Here is a 15,517-nt window from a genome sequence, read left to right as displayed (position 1 = left end):
TATTGGTATTTTTAAAAAGAGAAATATTAAAAAATTATCAAAATTTATTATTTTTGACTTACTTGTCCATCAACATAATTATTTTAGTTTATTTTTTAGTTTAGTAATCCAACAACATATTTTATTCCATACTTTTAAATATTAATGGTTAACTGAGAGCCAAAAATAATAAATTCTAATAACCCTCTAACATTCTTCTTTTTAGAATTATGCGTCATAAAAATAAATAAAAAAATTAAGACCTCATTTGATATAGTTTTTTGGACAGAAGCACTTCATTTGATAAATAAAAAATATTTATTTATACTTAGTGTGTGCAAGCTACTTTTTTTTTAAGATCTACCATTGCATATTCTATAACTGGAGAAAAAAAAATGAACGAAAAACTCTGCCAACATTACATGGTAATACACCAAAGTGGATCACAAAACTTGGATGATAATTATAATCCTCAATGATGATAGTTCACATATTTCAGGAATTGCAAGTGTTGAATACCATGACATTTGAGTATTCATGCCACGGTTTTATCTTTTACATATTTTCACTTGCAAGCAGAAGTGGTAACAGGTAACTAACAATTACATTGGAGTCAGAAATAGAAAAGTGTTCCATGTAACGTATTACGTGTTAAATGTTGTGCCGTCTCACATCCCATCTACGAGAAATGAGTCGACACAATGTCTGACACTTAATATGTACACGTAACATATCTCTTAAAAATATATGCAAAACCAAACAACCCTCACAAGCATTGGCTAAAACAACTACAAAATATAGAGGAGAACTTTCACATCACCTTGCTGCAATGAATGAAGATTTAAGTGACAATAAAGCTAAGGAGTTTATCCAGTATGATTTTTACTGCCTGTTGTGTTTTCCAACTGGTGAAGAAATCACTGATTTGAGCGCTTCAAGTAAGCCACCACGCCAATGCTCGTTAGAACAACAGCACCTGCAAAAATACTCGAGCGAATGGACAACATGCCACCACCTGTTTTCCGTCTTGTAGCTGTGGTTGTGGTCATGGCTATTGCAGACTCTGGTGTCACGGGTTTAGCTGAATCTGTAAACTCCAAATCCAACTTCAAGGCCTGAAATATAAAGATGCTTAAATGCATACACCAAATAAGAATTAAACCATGGAAACCGAGACAATAGCTTGTAAAAGCAGAATCTTCACCTTCAGTCCTGCAGATCGAGCATAGCTGACAGCAGATACGAGATCACTATCGTTTGCAATAACAATTTTATCACCTTCATCATCATCATACTAGAAGGAAAGAAAAAAGGGGCAACATAATGAATACATGAGCTTACAATCAAAAGGAAGAGAACTGAACTAGAAGAAGACATACCAAAATTACGGGACGTGATCTGTCATTATTACTGACCCTTTCCATGATAGCAGATACAAGTTCATCTAGATTTTCTGCTCCTACAGAAAAGGGAGAGGTGATACAAAGTTTTTCCAAGAATAAAAGAATAGGTAGGAAAGAAAAATTACAACATTAACGTTTATCCACAAGAAGCTGAAGGCTAATTTTCGATAAGACAAATGATGTACAAGCAATGCTTTTCCAAGATGTCACTCACCACAGGTGACTCGATGCACTCGACCATTAGGATCCTCAAATTTAAAAATAAACGAATTTCCATGACCTACAGATTGGTATGTAGACTTCGCAGTATCTGCTCCATCTGAATTCATTATCCCGGAAGCTTCACTGCGACCAAACATAAATGCTTGTTAAATGGCCAAAACAAATTGTATACTGAAGTAAAATAGCTACAACCAAAGAACCTCTGAGTGTCATAATCATCTGGTGGCTCTAGCGCTAAAGCTGAGTCCCAAAATTTTTGCATAATTGAGTTTGCCACATCATTAACAGTTCCAGAGCTACTTTCAACCTACAAATTACATATAAATAGCTTAATAACAAGACACCACAATCTGCACGATAATAGCAAATTTAGATACAAAGGTGTATACAAAGCTTAATAAGCAATATTCACTGTATGTCAGGTAAGTACATAGCCAACAGTTGCAAAAAGAATTATCAAGAAAATATGCACGAAGAATAATGAAAAGCTAACTTGCAGCAATATTCTGATCATTCGGGGAAGGGTAACAGCTAACATTCAGCAATAGTCCAGATATAGATGGAAACAATCATATACATGAATATCATTGCATCTAGAAGGCACAAATACTTTATCAATACTTCAATTCCTTCAATCAAATTCAGTGACTACGGAAAACACAGTTGGATAATATATGCAGACAACTTTTATCATTTAATTAGGAACAAAAAAGAAAGACAAAATTTGAAGAATTTAAGACAAATTCCAGAATAATCCTTTCAGCGGGAAAAGTTACAAGATATGCCATCCAAGTAGAGGGTAGAAAAAAATTTCTTCAAAAGTTAAAAGCTAAGGAGTTAAAATTGATGCTTGATAACAGAGTAGTCCATTATTCAACATTTTACGAGTATTTAAAACCTAAAATTTACCAGAGAAATTGCAGCAGTTGTTATTTGCAAAACATCCAAACAAGCAGCAATGTTGCCGTCTGCAAAAAACATAATACTCAATGCCAGAAAAAGAGTAGAGAGATTATGTATGCATTTGAAAAAGCGAAGTTACCTTTGTCCACCACTGGAAGATGTAAGAACTTCCCATCATGCATCATATGGAGTGCATCAAGAATTGTTGTCTCTAATGATGCATGTTCAGGGTTTGAAGTCATTACCTAACAAAAAATAAGTGACGAAGGGAATAATGAAGAAAAGCAAAGCAGCTCCCCGAGCAATGTGTACCCATCAGCTTGAGGAAATAGTATCTTAGAATTAACCACTTTTATTATAGTTTTTTTTTTTTGTGACAGAACTTTCAGTATAGTTAGTTAGTTACTTTAAACCCAAAGAAAACAGAACAACCTTTTCTGCTGGAGTGGTCTCAGGAGCAAGATTTTGAGCCACAACACGCATAAGGATGTCCTTGGAACTGTATGTGATATTTACAGAACAATATATTGTTATGAAAAGATAAGAAATAGATCATCATGTAAAAAGCTAAATAACTAAATTCAAAGAAGTCAAAAATCCAGTTCTAATATATGGAAGGACAATAAAGCTACTACTATGCAAAAAATAAAATAAAATAAAATAAAATAAAGCTTATCAAAAATCCATTTCTTATATCGCATTCAAGGAGAACAAATCCTCAAAAAAGGATCTTACGTAAGTATCCCTTGAAGCTTGGTTTCATTTGCAATTACAGCTGAATTGACACGCAATTCCCGCATCTTTTTTGCAGCTACTTGGACAGGATCTGATGATGATACAATAGCAACCCTGGAAACACAATGCTACAGAATGTTGTAAGACTATTATATGTGAGCAAATAAACATTTCTTAGAAATCTGTAAAAGCACAAAGAACAATGATGCGGAGATTACTTTGAATTTTCACCAACTATAGTTGACAAGGAAGGCTTAAAACATGCGCTCCCTCAATGTTTCAATGAAAGCACTTGCAGCTGAAAAAATGATGATAATTGAAACAGAAAATTACCATTATTATAGAAAAAAGAGATAGAAGGAGAACATTCAACACTTTTAAAATCACTATAAGAAGCATAAAAATAAGATTAGGAAGTAGAACTAACAAAAAAAAAAATCAAATTTCAAAAACCATGATAAGTGATAACCAATGAAACAAATTTTGAGGCAGGAAAAAAAATATTTATATAAACATAATCAATGGTTAAAGTTGATGATTGAGTTGTAAATGTCGAAAATATATTTTACTTGGAAAAAAATAGTGGGGAATGAGGAAGTACATCTTGAGAGAGAGAACTTGCTAAACATAATAAAGAAAACAGCAAACAGTTCTAAATAATCAAATCATCTAACTAGTAAATCAGAAAGATAAATTCCATATTCAAAAAAAAAAAAAGATCAACAATACAACTACAAATTCAACGGTGGCAGTTCTCCTATAAACATTAAGTGAAGTGGAGAAGGGAAGGCTTGTAGCGTAAATTTTATACTACAAGTCCTCCATTTTCTTCCCCCTCCAACTCCAAACTCACCAAAAAAAAACCCAAGGGAATACATTGCAGCAAGCAAAATGAATCGAAGAATTCATATACAACTAGTAATAAAAGATGTATGTATAGTTACCAACCAGATCCATTACTACCCCTTTGCAACTCCACCCCCTCAACTGCAGCTGCAATGGCACTCCCTTGCTGAGCTGCCTTCTCCATCCTAGATATGGCATCGTATAGACATTTGGTGATATCCAGCATGGCAATGACTTCACCATTTTCCACAATAGGCAGGTGCCTGAATTTACCTATTCAGTTTGAGAAATCAATTTATATCTCCCTCAACAGATTGCTTTGCATATCATGACTCCAGCAAACAAGATGTGAGAAACTAATGAAATCCTTACTCATATATTGCATGATCATCAAAATCAAGGATACACAAATAGTAAGAAAACATACTGAGATCCACGATACGACTTACGAGGAGCAGGGAGGACTAGACCACATGACTTTAGGACAGAAAATTGATTAATTTAAGTGACAGCAAGAATTGCCAAATGGAAAAAATAGTTAATCAATTTTTCAATCCATGTCAGCAAATTTTATGAAATGTTATCAGTTTGAAGCCAATAAGCTATCATCCAATTCTATGGCTTAGATATGCCACTGCAATGGATCATCACGTCTTACCTATTTACTATTGCTCCTACTAGACACTTCAGACATGGCTCCTAAAAGATGTAACAAAGAAAACAACTATGCTCACATTTAAAAAGCATACCCTCTTACCAACCTAACATCTGAAATAACTTCTTTTGACCAAGCAACACTACACTAGCAAATGGAACCTGACTGACTTTGGAATATGTTAATAAGTAATAACAAAAACATTATATCTAATTGTCTACAGTCATTGTCAAAGCTAACATATGAAACCCTTTTCATGTGTACAATTATTGTCAAATAGCAACCAAAATATTGATGCAAATAATAGTGCAAAGGATAATAAATACTAGATACTAGATAGTCATTCTCATTCATATAGTCCATATCCTAGGGTGTATATTTTTTGTACTCCCATGTAAGAAATATCACACTTAATGAACAACCAAATTCCAAAACCATAAAGATTGATTACATCCTCAGTAAACATTAACAAAATTTATACTTAGTTCTTACTTCTGAGACAAAATCAAATGGCCATAAGAGTGGTGTACCTCAAAGTGTTCCATAAAAGGTAGAGACTTAATTGCAATTGATAATATACAATTACCATGATGAATCTAAAGGTCTATAAGAAACTAATTCATTCTAGGAACAGCAAAAAGCCAAAACCACCACAAAGATTATCCTAGTTTTGGAAACTTAAATATGGCTTTGAATGTCAGCAGCTAAGCCAGTAACAGAAATTGTGGTAGGCATCAGTAGCATTTTCTAATTTCTAGCAACTTCCTCTGGAACTTTAAACCATTGTCTAACGCCCAATACTAAGGATAAAGAAACTATAAGGGACTAACCTTGGACCATCTTCTGAAGAGCTTCGATGGCGAGTGTATCAGAAGTGACAAATATAGGAGTGCATGTCATAACGTTGGAGACCGGTGTTTGCTCTGGCAGCAGCCCCTCTGCAATAACTCTACTAGCCACATCCTATCCACAGCATAAACAAGCTTTGCAAATCACATACAAAAAATAATATAAGAAAAAAAACTTAACTCTGTCAATGTAATATATATGGAGAAAAGCTTTGGAGCAACTATTGAGTTGTCTCCTATGTCAAAGGTTCAAACTGTGGTGTGGTATCAACCACTAATGCAATTATCAGGTTAAGCTGTCACATTACACCCTTTGTTTCGTAAGATGCTTGTGTAGCGGGCTGCTTTAATATATATATAAGCTTTCACTCAACCACTCATTACCTCAAGCAAAGGATGAAATGCTGAGAATTTTTAGTTCCATGCGCCGCAGTTAAAAGATTGAGAGGATCCATTTCCGAATTTCCTCCCCTTCATTCTGTGCGACCCACTTTTGCAAGAGCCCATCAGAATCATGGATAGCTGATGGTGCAATGCCACAACACACATTCGAAGGCAATGTATCCAGTGATTCACAACCATGTGCATATAACTGTCATACTTGACGGAAGCTCTGGTAAAACCTTTAGATTAGGGCAGTAGTCTAGATTCAGACGTCTAAGCCCCGGGAGTTCATTGATATTTATTGGAACCTTTACAAAATTGTTACGTGATAAATCCAAATCCGTCAAAGACACTAGGTTGCCAAGGTTGAAAGACCACGACTCTTGAGATGTGACAAAACACCCCGCTAATCCCAGAGTATCCAATGAGGTCAGACTAGACAGAGAATGCAAAGACTGAACCACATTTGGGCAGAAAGAAAGACCCAAAATTTGAATCTTTCTTTCTGCCCAAATGTGGTTCAGTCTTTGCATTCTCTGTCTAGTCTGACCTCATTGGATACTCTGGGATTAGCGGGGTGTTTTGTCACATCTCAAGAGTCGTGGTCTTTCAACCTTGGCAACCTAGTGTCTTTGACGGATTTGGATTTATCACGTAACAATTTTGTAAAGGTTCCAATAAATATCAATGAACTCCCGGGGCTTAGACGTCTGAATCTAGACTACTGCCCTAATCTAAAGGTTTTACCAGAGCTTCCTGATTCTGAGGGTAAGTTTGATTGTGGGTTCCAGACCAAGTCTTCACCTTGAAGACCAATCTGCATTCACAAAGATATAAACCAAAGAATTTGTGATTATTTCTTCTGAATTTTTTTGTTAATAGCCATTTCATGATTTCTATAAATATCAAAGAAACAATCACATATCTACATTTCCTTTGGGTCATTTCTCTTCCCCAAAACAGGGTCCTTCCCACTATCAAATAGAATCTTGAAGCACAAGTCCAAGCTCAGATTTAGTAGCAGCTATATTTAATACTGAAACTAGCAAAGGAACAATATAAAAATGATTTTATGTATGCTTGTTTGTATTGAAAATCAACAAGTTTTCAAGTTGATCAAACAGACAACGTTTGTCATCTTAGGAATATAATTACGTATGAATTTGTCACACAATGGACTTTCTAGATTATGTGGCTTAGCGGGCCGTCATAAAATAAGCATTCCTTGCCTATTTTCTGCAGAAGAAAGAAGGGGAAGAAAAGGGGTGCACAAATGCAAACCTCAGATTGGCAGAAAAGGCAAGGGAAGGGAAACTATCCTTTATATGGGGAATGGTGAGTTTATAAAAAGAAAAAGTCTAGGGGGACAGCAACTTTGTTAAATTCTGGCCAGCATGTAACCAGCAAAGAAAAGTGAGCCATTGGATGAAATCTCACACCAATCTTACACCATTAAAACCATCATTGATGGCTATTTGATGGCTACAAATCACAAAAATTGCTGGCCCCCTAGCATTCCTCTTATAAAAATATTGAAGAAAACGGACTGTGGCAAGGATCATTCCCCTTTTATCTTTGTTCAGGCACCTTGTTCCCAGAAAATTGGAGATTGCCTATGGAAAAATAATTCTAAAGTCTAGCCATTTCCTATTTTAATCCAAAAAATGAAACTTCCTATAAAGGTTATGTAGATCTTTGATACTTAACTCTAAAAAATTTCACATTATTTCCTTATCAAAATTCAAGCACAGGGAAGCTGACCTTTTCCCATCCCTTTGTTTCTATTCCCTTATCTCTAAAACCTCCAAACATATACAAGGGCAACACACTTATGGTTGAGCATCAGGGACTCAAGTCTAGCATTCAGTGGAAAAATACAGATGAAATTTGAAGCACAACAGTTTATTATGCCCTTCTTCAAGAACACAAATGTTATTCTTTGCTGTAATAGCGTTGGGAGAAAATAATCTAATACAGAACCAATTGATCACTTTTGTAAAGGAAGCAAACCATATTTCACATATTAAAATCACAAAATATGTCAGTCAATGAATGCTCCCTGATAGTTACAAATTAAATTAATTCCTCTCACAAAATAATAATGATAATAATAAATAAATAAATAAATCCGTATTATGGAAATCTTAATTGATAGTTCCTAAAATGGATCACAATTAGGTGAAAATATATTCCCTGCAACCTGATAGGTGAACAAACCATTACACCTGATCCTAAAATATAACATGTCTACGGAGGAGAAAAACAAAATCATCCAAGAGAAAAAAAAATAATAGAAGAAAAGCATATTAGAAAGGGGCATCTTATTCAAAAATTTTGTAAACTGAAGAACCAACCAATTTGCTCCCCATTTACTTCAAACTTAAGCCACTACTTAAATACACGCATAAGTTAATTGATGCAAAACCTCAACCAGAAATCGGCACCGCATTTGTATTTTAAGGCGCATTACCTGAGTAATACTTAAAACAGCATTTTACATGAATATCGGATCCTTCTCGACGAAAGACAGGATCTTCTCGGACCTGCAAGTAGTAAAAGAGAGAAAAAAATATTGGCTTTATAAAGAGATATTAAAGCTTAAAGGAAAAGAACACTGTTCTTCAAGCCATTTAAGTTCTGAGTTGAGTTTTGGAAGGGAACGGAGGAAAAGGGAAGGCTTGTAAATTTTACACCGCAAGCCCTCCATTTCCCTTCCCTTCCCTCCAAACTCCCAACTCACAAAAAACCCCTTAAGAGAATAAGTCTTTTACCTTGAGAGTAACATAAAGATCACCAGGGTGATCCCCATCAGGATCTACACCACCACTTCTACATATTTTTAGGGTTTCATTGTTGTCCATCCCTGCAAATGTATAAATATGTAGAACCTTCACCTTTTCATATAAGAACTAAGGAAAATGAATCAACAAGAATGAAATGCATCATTGCATCGTGAATAGCATCTACTCACGACTGTCCATTTACCAGCATCTATGGCAAACTTGATTTTAATAGAAAGGCATGATAAAATCCACATTTATTCAGATTATTCCAAACTATGTTCTAAATTTTTAAACTTTGCTAAAAATTAATAGTTACTTTTCTGTGTATATGTTAATTTTAATATTATCTCATATAATGGCTTTGATCTCTTCACACAATTTAAGCTGAACAGCATGAAGTAATATGCAATGGAGTGATCTTTCATCCTTCCTATAAATATATATATTAACAATCATGCATTCGGATAAACTTCAAAAAATTATCTAGATAGAAATAGAATAAGAGGTAGAGTGACATACATTGATAGGTAATTGACTATAAATTATGAAGCTCAGTAGACAGTGGGACTATAATACAAGTGGCTAGAACAATTAAGAGGAGAATCCCAAGAATGAGAGAAGCTTTTTCATTTGACATTGTAACTTTGTATGCCAAAGGAACAGGATTTACTTAACTAAATCCAAAACTTCCAAACAATAATGCTTACCAGGTGCAATATCCAATTTGACAGACTTTGTTCCTTTAATTACTTTTGCACCTTTGCATGACTTGCAGAAATTCTGATGCCAATATGAAAACAAGATTTTAATAATTTTTCCAGAAAACAACTAATGCAGCATGTGGTAAACTTAGTGTGATTCATCACATGATTTATTAATAAAATTAAGGAGGAACTATAAGAAAATAAGATCAACTATAAGCAAGTTACATGAATCACAGCTAAGTACATCATATCTGAACCCTTAGATACTACAATGTACTAAAAGTAATAGAATTGATCTAAACACATTGTTTACATCATACCTTTACAATTTTGCCCATTCCCTTACATGTACCACATGTATTCTCCATCCTAAATATGCCAGCTTGTACATATGTCTGGACATGCATATCGAAACAATCGGTTTAACAGGAAATTATTTAAACTTATAACATGATTGAAGAAAGTTAAATTCAAATTTCAAAATGGTACATACCATTCCTATCCCTTTACAGCGTTTACAGGTTTCAGGTTTTGTACCAGGAGGAATACCACTCCCACCTGCAAATGTTGAGAGAATCTGTGACAAGTGCACTAGCTTTACAAACTATGGTGGTGAATAAAGTGGTTACAAGGGGAAAAAAATCCTGTATAAAAATTAGTGTGTTGATGCACATACCACAAGTTTGGCAACGCACATCTGTTTCATATGTAATAGTTTAGGTACATCCCATGACGGCTTCCATAAATGATAATTCCACAAAAGTCTGAATAAAAAGTAAAAAATAAAATAATAAAAAAAACACATTTGGACGCATTTCCTCAAGAAATTCCTTAGCATATAATAAAGACATCCAAATATGAAGAAAAACAGAACCTTGACATCCTCTCCACCAATATTCTGATGAAAAAAGTTCTTGACAAAATCCTGATCACAAGTCATCATTGAAGAAATCGCAAGAGAATTAAACGAAACCAAATTAGATATCAAACATGGGGTATATAAATAATTCAGAGATATTTATATTTCTTTAATGATTGGTTAAAATGAGGGGACAAACTAATAACGAATTACATGATCACGGAATATCTGCTCAAACGGATTAAATCCACTGCTATCTCCAAAACCAGTGCTTTGTTGGTTTACATAAGCATCATGACCAACCTACATAATGAGAGTTAAAGCATATAAATAAGAGACAATAACAATACTCTGAAAAGAAACATGTGAATTGTTTCCCCACCATCCCAACCATCTGTTTTGTCAAATATCTATACATCAATACATGAGCTTCTTGTGCACCACAGAACACCCCAGTATTTCTTTGTAATACTAATACTGTTATTACTCAACAAAAATCAATAATATATCCTACAGTTTTTCCCAATACGGTATATGATTCAAAAAAGTTCAAAGGAGCCAAAAGAGATATCTGGAAAGAGGTAATACCTCATCATACTGTTGACGCTTCTCTTCATCCTTCAAAACCTAACGAATTGCCAAAAGAAGGGAAGCAAAGGTCAGGAAATTAGTTCTCATTTCATTAGTCATGTGATCAAAAACTCTGTAGTCAGGATGGTAACAAGAAATTTAAAAAAAAAAAAAGGTAAACCTCATATGCCATTGAAACTTCTTTTCAGCTTCAGGATCATCTTTGTTTGTGTCCGGATGGAGCTTCTTTGCAAGCTGCAGAACATGAGGAGAATTCAAGACACAGCAGAAATAAAGGTAAAATGATGAAATTTTTCAAGACAAATAATTCATGCTTATCGAACATGCTTGAAGAATTGATGTAAAGAGAAAAGGAAAGGTGAAGGGAACCAAAACATCATTCACAAACTGACAATAGTATTGCCATAGAACATGAGCAGACATTAAAAGAGTACATGGCGGAGCACATTCTGACAAAGAAATCATAAATATAAATAGACTGTAAAATTTAGACATCAAAAAGTGAAAAGCATATATGCATATTATAAAATAGATAAGTGAGTGCATACTTAACAAAATGCATGAGCAACATGACAAACAAATTTCACTATTATTTTCAAGTGGTGCCCCTAGGGAGATGGCTCAAGTATCTACTTAGGGCCCATTAGATAACTCTCTTAGGATAAAAACACAAAAACACCAAGAAACATAAATCTGTTTGGAAAAGGAGACAAACATATAAATAAACAAAACGTCTCAGGTGTGGGACAAAATATTCCCAATTCTCTGTCCACCAAAAGACTAGGGACAGTAGGAACAAAAACAAAGACAACTTTTCTTCTATCTTGTCTCCTGTCTGTATATTTTAGGATTGGAGTTGTCATTAATTGAATAGAAGGGAAAGGGGAAGAATAGAGTTATATATCATTGGTTGTCCCAGCCTTTAAATGAGTAGAATTCAATAGGGTATAGTTTTATTTTCCAACTTTTATATGTTTTGAAGGATCTGTGTTTTTATTGAAACAGAAAAAGAAATTAAGGTCAATTTTCAGAAATCAAAAGAATCACCATGAAAATTGATAGCTTTTCACACTTAAGCAACACAAAATTGAAACTAAAAAGATTACCCTTGCTTTGCTTCTGATGTCGAAGGCAGATCCACACCAATCCTGTTTTCCACCACATGAAAAGCATTAAAGAAGTAAAAGGGAAAGTCTCTGGTTTTTATGTGTAGGATGAATGATGTTTGATCCCATAAAATCAAGCAAGAAGAAGAAAATGAAAAAAGCGAACCATATGTATTCAGCAATGATCTTCTGGGTGCCGGTGTGGGATTCGGAGATGAGATCTGAGAGCAAAGACATGGTTGCTAAGAGTGTGAAAGAAGCAAGAGTGATGAAGAGAGTAAACTCACCGCTCAATGGATTCGGCTCGTGACCAAGAGCGGGCCCGACAGAGGCCCGGCTTGCTGCTCGAAGGCAGGCCCTTCAGCAACAGCTAAGGGCGAAATAGCCCGAGACGGTAAGGGGCGCTGAGAATGAGGTACGATCTCTGTCGATTATGAAAGAAAGGTAAAGAAAGGGAGTAGGAGGGACTCATTCTGTTAGGAAAGAAAGGTAAAGGTGTGATTTGCCGGAATGTATGTTTATGAAATGGAGAATGCTGAAATTAAATCCATCACATCACTTTACTACATAAGTCTCAACATCATACTTACTCCATTCTTTTTTCTTTTTCTGTTTATGAAAGCGTGATTTAAAGTGAGTTGGAGTTGTACGATTACTTCAAATTATGAATGCAACTTGATGCGTTAGTCAAAAAGAGGTATCTTCAAGTCTTCAACTATTACCTTCAAATATTATTTGTCGCTGGTTTTCTTCTTTCTTTTTTTTTGTTTGTGTTAATGGAAATAAAAAAACCAGCAACTTTATTATAAGATTCTTTATTATTTTTTTAATTAAAAATTAATATTTAAATCTGAGCTACTTGAGAAAGAGAGGATGAGGTGGTGAAAGGAGGAGAAAAAAAACCTAGCTATATCAAATGGTGAAAACTTAAGTGCAGTTGATATCTGAGAGTCGTTAGATTATTTGACTTATTTGAATAAATTTTCATCTAACGGCTATCAAATATCAACTTCACTTAAAGTCGACTTCATCTGAGTTTTCACCATATCAAATTATCAAATTATATATCATTTAATATTACCAACTAAAATACAAATTATATTTCATTCACAGACTCTACACGCCACTGTGGCCGTTGGAATCTACGCGCTTTTGGAGAAGCCTTGCCCTTCAGGTTCTTTTCAATTTTCATTGTTAAAAATAAATATTATTAATAGTATATTATCTTATATATGTATATATGAAATTACAACATAAATAAATTTATTTATTTAATAAATTTAAAACATATTGTTTATTTATTGAATATAAAATTAATTTTGTAATTAATTAAATGAGTTAAAATAACATGTTTAATAACGAGAATATGAGAGTTTAATTTACATGTTCATTTATTGTTTCACAACCATCCTGTTCAATTTATAGAAACTGTTTAAATTGTGGTACACGTAAATAGTAGTATAACTAAATTCACAATTCAGAGAGGAATATTAATGTTATATTAAGATTTATAGTTTAAAATTTAGTTTTTTTTTTTAATCATATTACAAGGCTATCCATAGATTTTGCTCACTCCTTATTTTTCTCTCCCCATCCACAGTCAAGTCTTTCTTGATTGGTCATTCTCTCATTTATACGATTTTCATTGATTACTCTTGTACCAAATAGGAATAGCATCAATTTACAAGTAATTTAATGGTTTTGTTCATTTTTGGTCAACTAATAAATTAATGGCTCCAGAATCAGATAAGATGGTAATTTCCCTCCAACAGGAAGGTATTTGCAGAGATTTATTGTTAGACTTATAGCCATTTTTTATTGTTTTGTTTTCTTGAACATTAATTATAAAGATATTTTAGTTTGTTAAAAAATTAAAGTTTATAATTTTTAATATAATTAAAAAATTTTATTATAAAAAAGGCATTCAAAAATTTAATTAAAAAAAATACAATTGGTTTCTAATTAATAATGTCCAAAAATTATTAGTGTTTTAGCACATCCAATCAGTCTTTTTATAATTAGAACAATTTAAAGGTCAAATATTATAAATTTATGTCTTTTGTATGGAACTAATAAAAATCACGAAATTAGAATATATTGTCTTGATTCTCTAAGTCTAATAACTAATTTTAAATTTTTTCACAATAGACAATATATATACCTTTCTCTTTTTTTTATATTCTAATATTGAAAATAAAAATATATTACGTATAGAATAAATTAAGATTTTTAACATATAAATATAAAATTGTTAAACAAATATAATCATAAAAAATATAAATTAATTTAATACTAACTAAATATTAAATCATTCAACAAAATTATTCTCTAGTAATTCTACCAAATAGATATAATTTTGTCGAACGAATCTAATTTTTAACTAATATTAAATTTATTTTTCCATCATTAGATATCTTTTTGTAATAAAAAAATGATTTATTCTTTTATATGTATAATGTAAATATTGTAGTCTCTTATTCCCCATTTAATACTAATAAAATGTAGATCTTATTTAAATTATTAAACATAGCTAATAAATAAATGAGGCATGAATTATTAACACATGAATTATCACAGTTACGTACAAAGATAATAAAATTTAAAATATATTATTTGGTGATATGATATAGTGTAAGTGTAGAAAAGAGATGTAGATGTGAGAGAATATTAACTTTTCTTCTACATTGTCATCATGGACCAGGGAGGGTCACATAATATAGGTTTTATTTCTGTATTGATCTTTAAATTTAATTTGATTTAAAATTAGGTGAATGTTACCCAACTTCTCTAAAATAACATGTAAGTTACCCTTCATTATGTGTCACATTGTAATTGGTCCTTATCTTAATCATAGTTGGGGCGCCAACGTCATCGTCATCTACTGTTCTCCCACACAACCTCTCTTCCCAATATAGCCAGCGCCTCTTTTTGCCATGGATCACACATAAATTATTTTTAAAAAAAATAAATTGTTAAAATTAATAACACAAATTTAAAATGATAAAATCTAACTTTCTTACAAGTATTTTTTATAATATTTTTATTCTTTTAATTTTTAATTTATTCGTACTTTATTATTTAATTATATTTTACATATAAATATATGTTCCATCACGTAATTAAATAAAGATATATTTTTTTAATAAAAAAATTTAATAACCAAATTAACCATCAATTATGTGGGTAAGAAGTGATCCATGACAAAAAGAGACGCTGACTATACTGGGAAGAGAGGTTGTGTGGAAAGGCAGTAGATGGCGATGACGTTGGCACCCCAACTATAGTTAAAATAAGGACCAATTATAATGTGACACATAATAAAAGGTAACTTACATATTATTTTAGAGGGGGTTGGGTAGCATTCACCTTAAAATTATTTCTAAATGAAATTTGTACCTTTACCATTCTTGTAAAGACAACAAGTAGTCAACAACCCCTTTTAATTTCTTATTGTCTATTATTTGTGTGATTCGGTATCCTTCCCTAAATCGAATTTAAG

General features: G+C 32.8%; 1 long non-coding RNA gene and 2 pseudogenes across 1 annotated transcript; all 3 read right to left on the bottom strand.

Moving 5' to 3' along the window:
• Window positions 376-6,508, bottom strand: LOC107611488 (annotated as a pseudogene).
• LOC107611490 lies at window positions 6,472-11,200 on the bottom strand (annotated as a pseudogene).
• Window positions 11,886-12,752, bottom strand: LOC107613928. Its single transcript, XR_002352997.1, has 3 exons — window positions 12,306-12,752; window positions 12,019-12,060; window positions 11,886-11,897 (listed from the first exon to the last, which is right to left on the bottom strand). It is a non-coding gene; the product is annotated as an uncharacterized LOC107613928 (long non-coding RNA).

This window comes from Arachis ipaensis, chromosome B08, assembly GCF_000816755.2.
Source record: "Arachis ipaensis cultivar K30076 chromosome B08, Araip1.1, whole genome shotgun sequence".
Lineage (NCBI taxonomy): Eukaryota > Viridiplantae > Streptophyta > Magnoliopsida > Fabales > Fabaceae > Arachis > Arachis ipaensis.
Note: the sequence above shows the minus strand (reverse complement) of the source record. Positions and strands in the feature narration are given on the sequence as shown.